Source organism: Magnolia sinica, chromosome 11, assembly GCF_029962835.1.
Source record: "Magnolia sinica isolate HGM2019 chromosome 11, MsV1, whole genome shotgun sequence".
Taxonomy (NCBI): Eukaryota; Viridiplantae; Streptophyta; class Magnoliopsida; order Magnoliales; family Magnoliaceae; genus Magnolia; species Magnolia sinica.
Window position 1 is genome coordinate 71712770 of NC_080583.1, and position 13769 is coordinate 71726538.

The window sequence follows — 13769 nt, forward strand, 5'->3', positions numbered from 1 at the left end:
ATCTAATATTAATGATAGATATATTAGAATGAATGTAATATTCAAATATCTCACATGTGTAGGTGTTTGCAATTATTTTTCATAATTTTTTTATATTAACATGCATGAGGTGTGATGGCCTGCACAAATTACAATGCACATTCTATTTTAAAGTCTTCAACATGTCAGAGACTTCTCTTATCCATGATTCCTATCCTGTCATCCTCAAGTCAATAATATATATATATATATATATAGTAGTGTCTGATATACTCACCTGAAACTTAATTAAGGATTACTTGATTAGTTGTTAGGGGAGTATTTTAAGTACAAGTTCAATAGTGTCAAGTGTGTGCTTGCTTGGTGAATATATAGGTAATGGACTAATGGGTATATAGCAATACTTACCTTAATAAAAATATATACTTACAGTTACCATAATAAAATTCACGAGTCACCACTCACCGCTAAAATGAAAATATGCTTTGTTGTGGGTGCTCGACCTCCATCTCCACGACATCGTCATCATTATGTTGCGACTGTGGAAAATGTGCTGCATATTCATAATATCCAGTGCCAGAGGAAAAGACTGGGTCAATGAAACCAGATGATGACTGATCTTGACTAGGCAACGACTCAGACCTCGAGTGAGGATATCCACCAATGCTCGTCGAATAGCTGTACTGGTGCCCGTACTCAGGCTGTTGAGAATCTTGGGATTGAGAATGTGTTTGTGATGAATAACTTGGATTTGGATATGGATATCTATATTCATATGGACATGGATTGGGATTACTCCAACATGAATGTAACAGAACGAGCTCCGTATAACTATAATCCCATTGGCCATAAGAATATCTATCATAATGCCCGGGACCATGGGCTTGTTAAATGTTCCAGACCTCCCGGTGCACCACTAGACCTAGCCTCTTGTTGGCTGTATTGTGACTCAGTACACTCATAAGTCCGACCTCTTGTAACCCGCCGAGTTCATCGGCCTCGCGATCTATAGAGGACTGTATGGTGTGCTAAGCAACACTAGAAGTGAGACCAACATCAGCTGCTACTACTGCTCGTACTTTTGTGTTGAACTTGAGCCGAACTTTGCATGAAAGATGGCCATCTTTCTGAGTCCAACACAGCTGCACGACTCTCTTCCTGCGCCGTGCATATTATTGGGTCATCAACTTCCAATTCTTCACTATCTTCTTCTATCCATTTTTCCTTTGCTTCCAACCAAGGTAGAAGCAGCTCTTCGTCATCATAAATATTATCCAAGATTATTGGATAGTAGTCCGTGTCACTGGTGCTTGTAATGCTCCTATAATGTCGTCGCATTCTTAGCCTCATGTTATAGTGTATGAAGACAAGTCTATCAAATGTCATGGTCTACAATTTATTCTTATTCTTTGAATGAATACGTGCAAAACAATTCCAGTTCCCTTCGCAGCTAGAAGAAGATGTTGTCTGGCTCAAAACTTTTACTCCAATTTTTTGGAGAGCCTTTGTACTCTCTTCGAAATTCATCCACCATTCGGTCGGTTTCAACTTAGATACTGTATGCTGTGCAAGAGTATCTCCAAAGTTACCTTGACGATTTTCAAATGTATCTAATTCATTCAACGCCTTTATTTGCATATCTAAGTTAGGCTTTAATATCTTTATCACATTCTTTATCTCGACACAATCTTCATTATCCGTAACAAATGATTGGCCATATCTGTACTGATTTAGGTAGTAACTTGCTGCATGGAGATCATGATGGAGTTGTGTTGTCCATATCTTGTCGATCATCTTTCAATAAGATTCCCAGCTTTAACAATCACGTTGAATTGCCAACTTCGCCTTCTCCATATCATCGTAGAGGAAGCCCATGGTAGGTACTTCGTCGGTTTCAATAAGACGGAGTACCCTCATTAATGGCTCCATCACCTTTAGGATCATCTGGACCTTCCAATATTTGTTGCCCCCTTATGGTGTTCACAACATCAACTGGTGTCCGTGTTGTCTTCTTCCCATGTTTTGTGTTGAGCCAATCTCGGGAAGCGAACATCTCACTCAACTTTCTCTTATGCTGGTATAAACTCTCCAAGGCTATAAAGTTTGTTGCGAATCTAGTCGCCGCAGGCCTCAGCAACTTTCGTCCCTTCGTGAACTTCCTCATTATTGTGACTACTTGATTATGGTTGTAAATAAATATCGTCACTTGTCTTGTCATTTGAACTATTTTCCTTACACTTCTTCCCAATATCTTCCAATATAAGATCAATACAATGGGCAACAAGTGATGACCAAAATATATGTGGTCTCTTTATCATCAATTTTTATCTTACAACTTTATATGTTGCTTCGTTATCCGTCATAATTTGCACCATATTCTCCTCTCCAATCTCATCCACCACTTTATCCATTAGGAAAAAAAAATATAATTAGCATTTTTTGTTTCGGTCGAGGCATCAATTGATATATGGTACCCAATTCCCAAGTGGCAATATACCATGAAGTTGATCATGCTGCGTTTGGTTGGGCTAGTCCAACCATCACACATGATCGTGCATCCTCTGGTCTACCATATGAGTTTAAAGGTAGCAACATATGGTTTCACATTTGCATACCCCGCATCTGTCCATTTCCCTCTAATCTTCCTAGCCGTAGGAGCTTTAATTCATTCGTTTGCTTCTGCTGCAGCATTAATTACTACCTACCAATATGGAGAATTGGCTGTGTTAGGAGGTATGTTGATGTTGGCATGTATAAATAACTTTGTTGTTGCCCACTGTACATTTGTTTTATTTTCTTTTGTTTAGTTGATTCTTTCCTAAACAAGATTAGATCAACAGAGGGTCTCCTGGGCTCATTTACTTTCTCTTCCAAATGTATTTCGGCATCACGCGAAGATGCATCTTGTCAGCTGTCAAACATATGTCGTAATCCACCCAACCTACCCCACCACTATTTGTAGATGTAGTCGCACTCCCAGCTGCACCTGCACTCTCACTCCAAATCTGCATTAAGGTCATTATCTCTTTTGACGCTGGTACATCCCGCAACTTGACCCGTTCGATGTGCCAAATGTTGTTTGAGTTGTGTAATTCCACCAATTATTAGTCTTTCATAATAGTTGTACTATTTGGTGCCTACTACCATATACCTTTTGACAATGCTGCCATCCAATATTCTCATTTCCTCCTTGTTGGCCAGACCCAAACATTTTCTTAGGTAGATATTTGATTATCTAAATTTAAATACAATTTTTATAGGAGAATGAATTACTGAAATATCAAAACATAATGTAAATAGATTAATGAAATTAAGTTCGAACTTCTGAATCTAATCAATAAAGAAGAAATTAAGTTCTAAACCCTACGAAACTCCAAAACCTGTCCAAAATAAAAAAAAATATAAACGAAAAGTCACCAATCCGAAAAAAATAAAAACAATAAAATTAGTTACATAATATGTTAAATACACATTGATATGTTATACTATGATTAACACATTCATATTCAACCATTAAAACAAAAAAAGATGGGAAAATGATTTTTCCTAATTTTTAAAAATTAGCTCAAGATAGTCCGAAAATAAAAAACAAATTAAAAGAAAAGAAAATCAGTTGCATAGTTTGTAAAATGCACATTCTTATGTTTTAAATTGAATAACGCATCATATTCAACCATAACAACAGAGGAAAAAAAAAACGAAGGTATAAATACCCAGTTTTGAAGATTTTCCAGAAAATAACCCATAGAGGTTCAATTCAACAAAATCCTTGAAATAACTCATTTTGATCCTTAAATTCAAGCTAAGAGTGGTTGGAATTTCCAATAGAATGGTTTAAGAAAGAATTTGGAATTGAAAAATAGTAACTTAAAAAGACAAAAAAATATAGCCGTTTTTTGACAGTTATGCCCTTGACTATTACGGGGCTGTAACAGCCGTTAGGATTGTAAAAAACATGGGGTCACCGTTACGTATCGGCCGATAATATAATTGATTTTGATTACCTTATGAGGGATAATGGAAATTTTCGCTTCGCATGAATCTGGAACCAGGTCTCTCTTGCTTAAGGGGAGGGTTTTTTTTTTTTTTTAATAATATTCCAAGGGAGGTCATATAATTGCTGATCCCATGCTGAATGGAGTGAGAAGGGGTTTCACTAAGAATCGCTTCTTGGTTGCCCCTCTCTTAAGGCCGTGAGTTACCCATTCCAAAAGAAAAAAAAGGGGAGAAGAATACTACAAAAGAGCATACGTATGGCATAATTCTAAAACCCCAAAACTCGACTAGCCTCGATGTTGAGATGGGTTGGGTTGACTTGAAGACTTGAATCAACTTGATATTTAATTATTTTAAGTTTGAAATATTAAGGTAATAAATGTTTCAAATAAGTTTTATTTATTTTTTATTATTATTATTATAATTTTTAATATATATATATATATATATATAAGGAATTAAAAAACAGAAACTAAAAAAGCAACATGGCAATTGACAAGCTGGTTATTAGTGCCACCTCCCTCCCCAGAGGCAGAGGGCTCGAATCTCGCTCCCTGCTTCACCGTAAAAAACCGTAAAAAAAAAAAAAAAAAAAAAAAAAAAACCTCGTCTGTGACGTTGCTGGTTCGAGTCATGTTGACTCATTGAATCATCGTGTCAACTTCGTATTTTTTTAATCTGCATGCCTCTAAACAAATATAGGTCCTGCATTGTTGTTGCAGGCTAAATTGGTCAATCCATTCAATAGTCAGGATCACCGGATAAAATGAACCCTCTTGTAGGAACTCTGACCTGAGGGTGTACTATAGATTTCATTGTCCTCATCCTGAACAGCAACATGTATGATTGTCTGATTCTCATATTTTTTTCACAGCATTTGCAGGAAAGAATTTGTATCTCCCTTCTCAAGCATGCTCAGTGTCGTCAATCATCCCAAGTCGGACTCTAAGAGGTGCAGTAACATGGTATGCGATTCTAAACATATGTGCAGAACAGTTCGATCATTATAGTTTTGGCCATCGCGATAATGCCTATTGGTCTTGTAACTCTAGATCATAGGATTGCTTGGATCTCTAAACAATCCCAAAAGATTTGTAGCATCCGAGTCCAGTCGCCCAATCAAAGACGGTTTATAAACTTATAATTCTGTTTTGGTTTTCTGTTGAGATATTATGATCCAAGAAATGATCTCATACGGGGCTTTTATTTTCCACCTGTCACTTCTGTGGAACATCCAAGCCATGGAAAGGGTGGACCATACCATGAGTATTACCTGGAGTGAAAATCGGAACAACCCACGTCCTGGGTAATCTTTATGATGCGGTGCCTTTTGTACAGCTGGGATGTTACTTGTGAATATATATGATAATTTCTCCTTTGTTGCAGCATCAGTTCTCCGCTTAGAAGGCGCGATTTTATATATAATAGTCCAAGTGGGTCCACCTATGATCATGATGGACCTTTTGAGTAGGAGGGTTCCACCGTCCATTGGACATGCCCTCATTATCATATCGACCGGGTGATTACAGGTGTTCAATTAAGGGTCCACAGAATGGACGTATGACCATTTTCAGTCCATTTTGCATGCCTTTAAATGGCATTGGCTTTGATTATCCTGTTATCCTGTCATGGAGTTGATGGTTGTTTCTTCCTATTCAGTGGTCTTTGTTGGTAATACGTGGGAGGATCTTTGTTGGCAATTTGTGGGCCCCATCCGGCCCCCACACAAGAATTAACATCCAAGTATAGCACGAGAGAGAAACGTTATTGGGTCATATCTCTTCTTTTTAATGCCATATTTGTTAATTTCAGTAATTTTGAAGGGATTTTTTTACCCAAAATCGGTCAGCTTTACCAGATGATGCCTCTACCATCTGGAATTTTTGAGCGGTCTTTTAAAAAATTACTAAAATGCCTCATTTTTGTTTCTCTGAAAAAGTAGTGAAGTCGAGAATTGCAGGGCCTCATTTGCATGTCCAGGACATCTAACCCATCCAACAAATTCACCTGCTGTGATGTTTAGATGAACAAAAAGTGTGGTGGATCCAATCATTAGGTGGGCCACACCATAAGAAACAATACACGCCACCCAGAAACATTCAAATTTACGTTTTGATTTGCCATATTTTTTGTTTGGATGATGGTTATGTTCGGTTGGACGGATCGTTTTTATTTTTAAAAGAAAAATAAAAACTGAACAATGGTATTTACGCAATTCTTCACTTTATTTTATAAAACCTGAATTCCAAAGGAATTTTAAATGTAAAAATATTTTTTTAGATTTTATTTATTTTTGAATGTAATTGTATGATAAGGTTTGCTCACTGCTTAATCGTACGCATTTAGAACATCCAAACCATTACGCACGGACCGTAGGGCCATGGGGCTTATAGATGACCTGTAGGGCCCACGAGGAAAAGGGACGGTCTAACAAACACTGCCCAGTCTGCAGTGTAGCCCAGCACCAAATGAATTGAAAATCCAGGCTATTGGCATGGCCTGGCTTACCTCATGCATGGCTCTGACACATCGTAAACTGCAATGTATGGTCAGCGTAGAGTTGCAGGTGTGCCAGCAGAACAACTCATATTACATGTTCCTAGGCCTTAAATTAGCACCAGTGGGACCATTTTGGTGATCCAGACCATCGATCTGGTATGCCATTGTGGATGGCCCATGCCCCCAAAACTCATACCCGTTCTTTCCCACAAGCACATCAGTCTCAAGATTTCCATTGATTGACTGAGATGCCCAAAAGAAACGCCTTAGTAGGGGGCCAGCCAGCCTAGCCTAGCTCTGGTATTCTCGGAGGACTGGCCCTGGGCTTGATAGCGAAGCCTGGTGTTGGGGCTGGAGTCCGGCCAATAATGAATGGCATCAGACGGTCAGATCGTCAATTTGATAACTTATACAAAAAAAAAGAAGAAGAAGAAGAAAAAAGTATAGATGAATTAAAGATATCTGAGTAGTTTACAAGCAACCTTAGATGGAAGACAATGTTTCTAAGATAAAAACCATTCATACGATGGGATTCGTGGTGGATGGAGTGGATGCTCCCAAAAAATTCTTAAACTCTCTCAAAACTTTTAATTATTTTACAAATCAATTTACAGGGCTGGCGTTAGGTTCAGGCCAGGTAGGGCTGCAAATAGGGTGGTTGGGCATCTGGGCTAGATCCTACCTCATCTTGAACTGAATTCCAACCTCAGGTTCGCTGACTGACACTAACCTGGATTCCTCTTTATTGTATCCTAAACTGTCCTAAACCTTAATGGACCCAACCTAACACAAATTGGTTCAATCTGAACCCAACCCAGAGTATTTGAACCCTAACCCGACCTGGGAACCCTGACAACTCAGCCCAACCCGACCTGAACGGGGGCTAAGAACTTTTCAAAACGGTTAGGGCCATGGGTAGGGGGAATAGGGTCAACGTAGGCTATTGACATCCTGCACCTGAGGAACACCTAGTATCTCTCGGCCCCTTTTCTGACTACGAATCTGGTCAATTGAACAATTTTGCTGTCTCATTCGAGCTTTTGAAATGAATTCGTTCAGTCTCAAGTCGGATCAATGAAGGGCTTGGACACAGATTCAGCTAAGTTCATGAAATGAATTTAAACAAGATGATGATGATGGCTGAAGAGGGTACCAAAAAAGCCTGGTTGAAAATCTTAGTTTTCAAACTCGTTAACTCGTCTCGAAACTCGGCTAAGTTGACTCATCATGATTTTGAGCCGAGCTGCTCGGAGCATACTAACAAATATCTTTCTTTCTTCGCCCAGAAATTCTCAGGAGATTTTCAAAATTTGAGGTTTTTCTCAAGAGATTTTATATATATATATATATATATATATATATATATATATATATATATATATATATATATATATATATATATTGAGGAACGCTCAGCTACGCACCAGTTCACACGTCATTATGTATGAACCTTCCTATCAACCGTCGGATCGGGCAAACGGTCTGGATGAAGGCACTCTTAGCGTGAACTTAAAAGAGTGAGTTTCCTTCTCTCGCACGCCCTCTTCGAAGGATGTGGCGGAAGCCTTTTCACATGAAATTCTTCCGTTGGGATGCTAGATGGGTCCCACCAAGATGTTAGTGATAAATTCACCCCGTCCAAACTTTTTTAAAAATAATTTTATGATATGAACTCAAAATTGAGGTAGATCAAAATCTCAAGTGGGCCACACAGTGTTGATTAAACTCTCACCATTAAAAACTTCCTAGGGCTACCAAATTTTTGGATCAAGCTGATATTTGTGTTTTTTTCCATCATCCAGGTCTTTATGACCTAATCTACAGGTTGGATGTCAAAAAAATATCACAGTGGGCCCTAAAAAATATTTAACTGTGAGAATCATTATCACCGCTGCTTCCTGTGGTGTGGTCCACTTGAGATTTGGATTTGCCTCAGTTTTGGGATAATGCCTTGAAATGATAAGGAAAAATGGATGGACGGGGTAGATTTCTCACAAACATTATGTTGGGCCCCAGTTAGGTTTCGGGTGCGCAAAAGGCTTTTATAGGAATAGCGCTGGGAATCTTCTACAAAAGCCTTTCACATTGTGCTGGAAACCTAAGTGGGACCCACCATGATGTTTTTGAGAAATCCAATCCGTCCATCCGTTTTATGAGATCATTTTAGGACCTGCGTTCAAAAACGAGCTGAATCCAATACTCAAGTGGGCCGAAAACGTGAAGATTGAACTAACACAGTTAAAATATTCGTAGGTCACAAAAGTTTTGAATCAACGCATGTAAATATCACTGTAGACCCAAGGAGGTTTCAACAGTAGGAATTTTCCTAACCACATTTTCTTTAGTACGGCTCACTCGAGCTTTGGATACTGTTCATTTTTGGTAAAATGTCCTAAAATGAACTCACAAAACAGATGGACGGGGAGGATTTTTCACAAACATCACAGTGGCCCCCACCTGGGTTCCCATCGCAGGAACTTCTTTAGCAGGAAATTCGCGTCTGACGCCGATTAGCTACTGGCAGGTTGAGTAACCAGACTCCCTAATGAAGTGACATTGCCAAGTTCTATGGGCCACACCATGATGTATGTTTTGTATTTACACCATCCATCCATTTGGAGAGATTATATTAGGGCATGATCCAAAAAATGAGTTAGATCCAAAGATCTAGATGACCCCACCACGGAAAATAGTGGAGAGACTGACGCCCACCATTAAAAAGTTCTAAGGGCCACAAAAGTTTTCATCAAGCTAATATTTGTGTTTTCCCTTCTTTCATGTATGCGTTAACACATGAACATATTGGATCTCAAATAAAAACCATGGTGGACCTTTTGAAGGTTTCAACAGTGGGCGTCACTCTCACCATAGTTTTCTATGGTGGGGTCCACCCCATCCTTGGATCTACGTCGTTCTTTGGACTATATCCCAAAATGATCTCTCCAAATGTATGTACGGTGGGGATACAACACATACATCATGGTGGGGCCCACGGAACTTGGTGATGTCACTTCAGTAGCGAGTCTGGCTACTTAACCTCTGTCAGTATCCAATCCGCATCATCTACTCAACCTTTGTTAGTATCCAATCCCCCTCAGCTACTCAACCTCTGAATCCAATCCGCGTCTTCTAATGACACACGCACTTTACTAAGTTTGTTATAAATCTAGGTGGGGCCTATATTGATGTTTTTGAGAAATTTATCCTGTTTATCCATTTTTTGAGCTCATTTTAGGACTTGAGATCAAAAGTGAGCGGCATACTGTACTCAATTGAGCCGTACCGAAGGAAAAGGGGGTAGAAAAATTCCTACCATTGAAACCTCCTTGGGGTCTACAATGATATTTACATGTCATCTATACCATCAATAATGTCATTCCTACTAGGATTAGCTGAGAACACAAATATTATCCTAATTCAAAACTTCTGTGACCTATAAATATTTCAATTGCGTAACTTCAATCTTTACATTTTTGGCCCACTTGAGTATTGGATTCAGCTCGTTTTTGTGTCCTAAAATGATCTCATAAAACGGATAGACAGATTGGATTTCTCAAAGACATCACGGTGGGTCTCACTTAGGTTTCCAATGCAATGTGAAAGGCTTTAGCAGAAAATCTGCAGCGTGATCTTTTTAAGCGTGGATTTCCTGCTAAAGCCTTTTGCGTGTTGAAACCTAAGTGGGCCTACCATAATGTTTTTGAGAAATCTATCCCATCCATCCATTTTTCCTTATCATTTCAGGGCATTATCCCAAAATTGAGACAGATCCAAATCTCAAGTGGACCACACCACAGGAAGCAGCGGTGATAATGATTCTCATCGTTAAATATTTTTTAGGGCCCACCGTGATATTTATTTGACATCCAACCTGTAGATTAGGTCGTAAAGACCTAAATGATGGACAAAAACACAAATATTAGCTTGATCCAAAAATTTGGTAGCCTTGGGAAGTTTTTTATGGTGAGAGTTCAATCAACACTGTGTGGCCCACTTGAGATTTTGATCTACCTCAGTTTTGGGTTCATACCATAAATTTTTTTTTAAAAAATGTATGGATGGCGTTGATTTATCACTAACATCTTGGTGGGACCTACTTAGCATCCCAACAGGAGAATTTCATGTGAAAAGGTTTCCGCCGCATCCTTTGGAGAGGGTGAAGAGGTTTGCGAGAGAAGGAAACTCGCTCTTTTAAGCTTGCGCTAAGAGCACCTTCATCCAGACCGTTTGCCTGATCTGACGGTTGATAGGAAGGTTCACACGTAATGACGTGCGAAACAGTTCACAGCTGAGCGTTCCTCTCTCTCTCTCTCTCTCTCTTTATATATATATATATATATATATATATATATATAAATTCCTCAATGTTTTTATATTTTCCCAATAATATCAGGGTAGAAATGTAGGTCTGACTCGAACCTGACTTGGGACGACTCGTGAATCTACTTATGTAAATAGGGAGGGAATCGAATTCATGACTTCAGCTATTAGCTACAGGAAAAATGAACTTAGTTAGCATGTCATAATTACATTGTGTTATGTATTTTATATAACTTATCTTGACTATATTAAAGGCCCGCTTGGATACCACCAAATAAGTTACCTTTTCTTCTTACATAAGTCTCTTATTTAAGATAAGTTTGGTTTATGGTTAATTATAAGTAACTTAAAAAAAAAAAAAAAAAAAACAAAAATTAAAAGTACTAAATCACTTCGGTTATTTTTTTTAATAGCTTTTCTACTTTTCTTAAATTGCCAAAGAAAGGCATCGGGGGAGACGAATGAGAGGAGAAGCTAATAAATATGTTATTTATGTACCAAACATACTTATCTTATTAATAAGTAGAAACTAAGATAGCCTACTTGTGGCATAAGTAGCTTATTTTAAGCAACTTAATATTCAAAGGCCCCTAAATATCTACTCCTAGCTAGAATATCTAGTTTGAGTTGAGTTGGGTGGAGCCTTCAAGCCAACCCAGTGGAAGATCGAGCTGAGTTTTCAGGTTTTCAAATTCAGCTGAAGTTTGCATCCAACGTAGATGAAAAGGGAAGAGTTATTTGGTTCTCTGGTAGAGTGCGATAGTTCATACACAGAAGGTTAGAAATCGTTCATGTAACATATTTAACTCAAATTAAACCAATCAAAATATGCAACCACTGTAGATAGGTCATCAAAAATATTCAGATTAATTAAACAAATCTCTCTTACTATTCATGGGTTTTTGTTTGTAGGCCTTGGACCCCCATGTACTTTTCACTTCAACTGTCCACTAAGGGCCTGTTTGGATACCATCAAATAAGTTACCTTTTCTACTTATAGCAGTAGATAAGTAAGTTTGGTTTAAGATCAATTATAAAAAACTTTTTTACTTAAAAGGTACTTGAGCATTTCAGCTTCCTAAGTAGAAACCAAAATAAGTTACTTGAAGCATAAATAACTTAACTAAGTTTAGTTTAAGATCAATTATAAATAAAGGTACTTGAGCACTTCAGCTTCATAAGTAGAAACCAAGATAAGTTACTTGAAGCATAAGTAACTTTTCTTAACTAACTTAGCATTTGGATTGGAAGTTGCTTAAGATAAGTTACTTATGCCACGAATACCTTATCTTAATTTCTACTTATTAAGAAGATAAGTATGTTTGATAAACAACATACTTATTAGCTTCTACTCTCTTTTTGTTTCTCCTTATGCCTTTCTTTAACAACTCATGAAAAGTAGAAAAGCTAAAAAAATTAACTGAAGTGAAGTACTTTTAAGTAAAAAAGTTACTTATGATTAATCTAAACTAAACTTACTTATCTAAAATAAATTACTTATTTACTACTGTAAATAAAAAAAGCAACTTATTAATTTGGTGGTATCCAAACAGGCCCTGAATGTCTACCAATCAGCCAGTTTAAGAGATCATCTCAGTGTAGTTTCCTTTTATCAACCAGTAATCTAACCCATGGTTTCTACGTTTTAACTTAGTTGCTTATATGCCACGGGTGCAACCTTATACTTGTGTATCAGCCCTCGCCCTCTGCCGGAGTATCTAAATGTGCTGTTTGGGCCGGGATTGGACCTCATGCATGGCCCAATCAATGTTTGTCTGGGGTTTGGGCTCGAGTCATTTTAGTCCAATCCAGCCTGACACTACCAACTTTATGTACATGTATTCTATCCATCGTTTGAAAACCAGGAACTTGGACTTGGTTCGGTCAACCAACGATTCAAGATTCGGCTGATTTTGTAAATTTTGAGTAAGTCTATTATATTTTTAGTTAAAAAAAAAAGAATATGATTACATATAAAAAATCATATGATATTAATGTATTTAAAAATACTAATTAATAGTATATATTTTGATAAATTTCCAACTATATGAATATTCATTTTAATACCTATTATTTTCATCAGTACCAAAGCATGGTACTAGAAATAAATACCTTCCTTTTGCATGAATGTTGCATGAACACATACAACAAAATTCAAAATAAAAAGAAAAGGAAAATTTTGCACCCGTACCTTTCAAGAAGTCTAGTATCATGTTATTATTGACAAATAAAGGAGAAGTGTGATTTGAGTAGTAAAATATTAATTTGAACATAAAAGGGATTAGAATCTAATCTAAGCATATTAATTGATATGAAATTGCTATTACGAAATAAATTTAACATTTTCTTCGAAATGACTCGGTGGATCTCCCGAATTAATTAAAAACTTGATGAAGTTGCCTAAAACTCGAGCTGCTGGTTTTGTATAGAAATGATCGATCACAAGGTTTTTGGTCAAATTTAGTAAACTCGAGTAAGTCCTTGGTTTACTCCCTAAGTTTTTGAACAATGATTATATCCAACAAATATACCATTCCAATGCTTAGTCAGACAACTCATCCATTTTGAATGTACACCATTGGTTTCATTCTTCTGAAATGTATATTCCTTTATGCTAGTGTGGCCTACTTGATCAACGGATGAATCAAGAACATTTAAGTGGGAAATAGAGATTTTATTAATTTTCTGGCTGGGCAGGACTATGTTTGAATGACCCAAATAAAATTTCCAGGCTTAGGTCAAAGCGTGCTGTGCTCAACTCATGTTAGGATCGGGCCTTGGGTCTTAAGTCTCGAGTTGAACCCATGCTTAGCCTATCCTGTGTTCACACCCCAAGTGTAGGGTTGTGATGTAGTAATAAACTCAGTAAGACCGAGGTCGAATTCATAGGGACTGATACCTGTACGTTATCTGAAATCAAGTAAAACTAGAACTAGACTAAGATGCGATCTAAACAAAATAGAATTTAAGAAATA

The 13769-nt window shown here is 37.5% G+C and overlaps 1 protein-coding gene across 3 annotated transcripts in view; it reads left to right on the forward strand.

Annotated features, from left to right (window-relative positions):
• Positions 1-5186, forward strand: part of LOC131219328 (protein LEO1 homolog) — a 68859-nt gene extending 63673 nt beyond the window's left edge. For 2 of the 3 annotated variants that reach the window (XM_058214407.1, XM_058214409.1), the window contains exon 12: positions 4850-5186. The gene's annotated coding sequence lies outside the window, so the exon portion shown is untranslated. The remainder of the gene's footprint in view (positions 1-4849) is intronic. The other variant, XM_058214408.1, reaches the window with a different exon arrangement.
• Positions 5187-13769: the final 8583 nt, after the last annotated feature.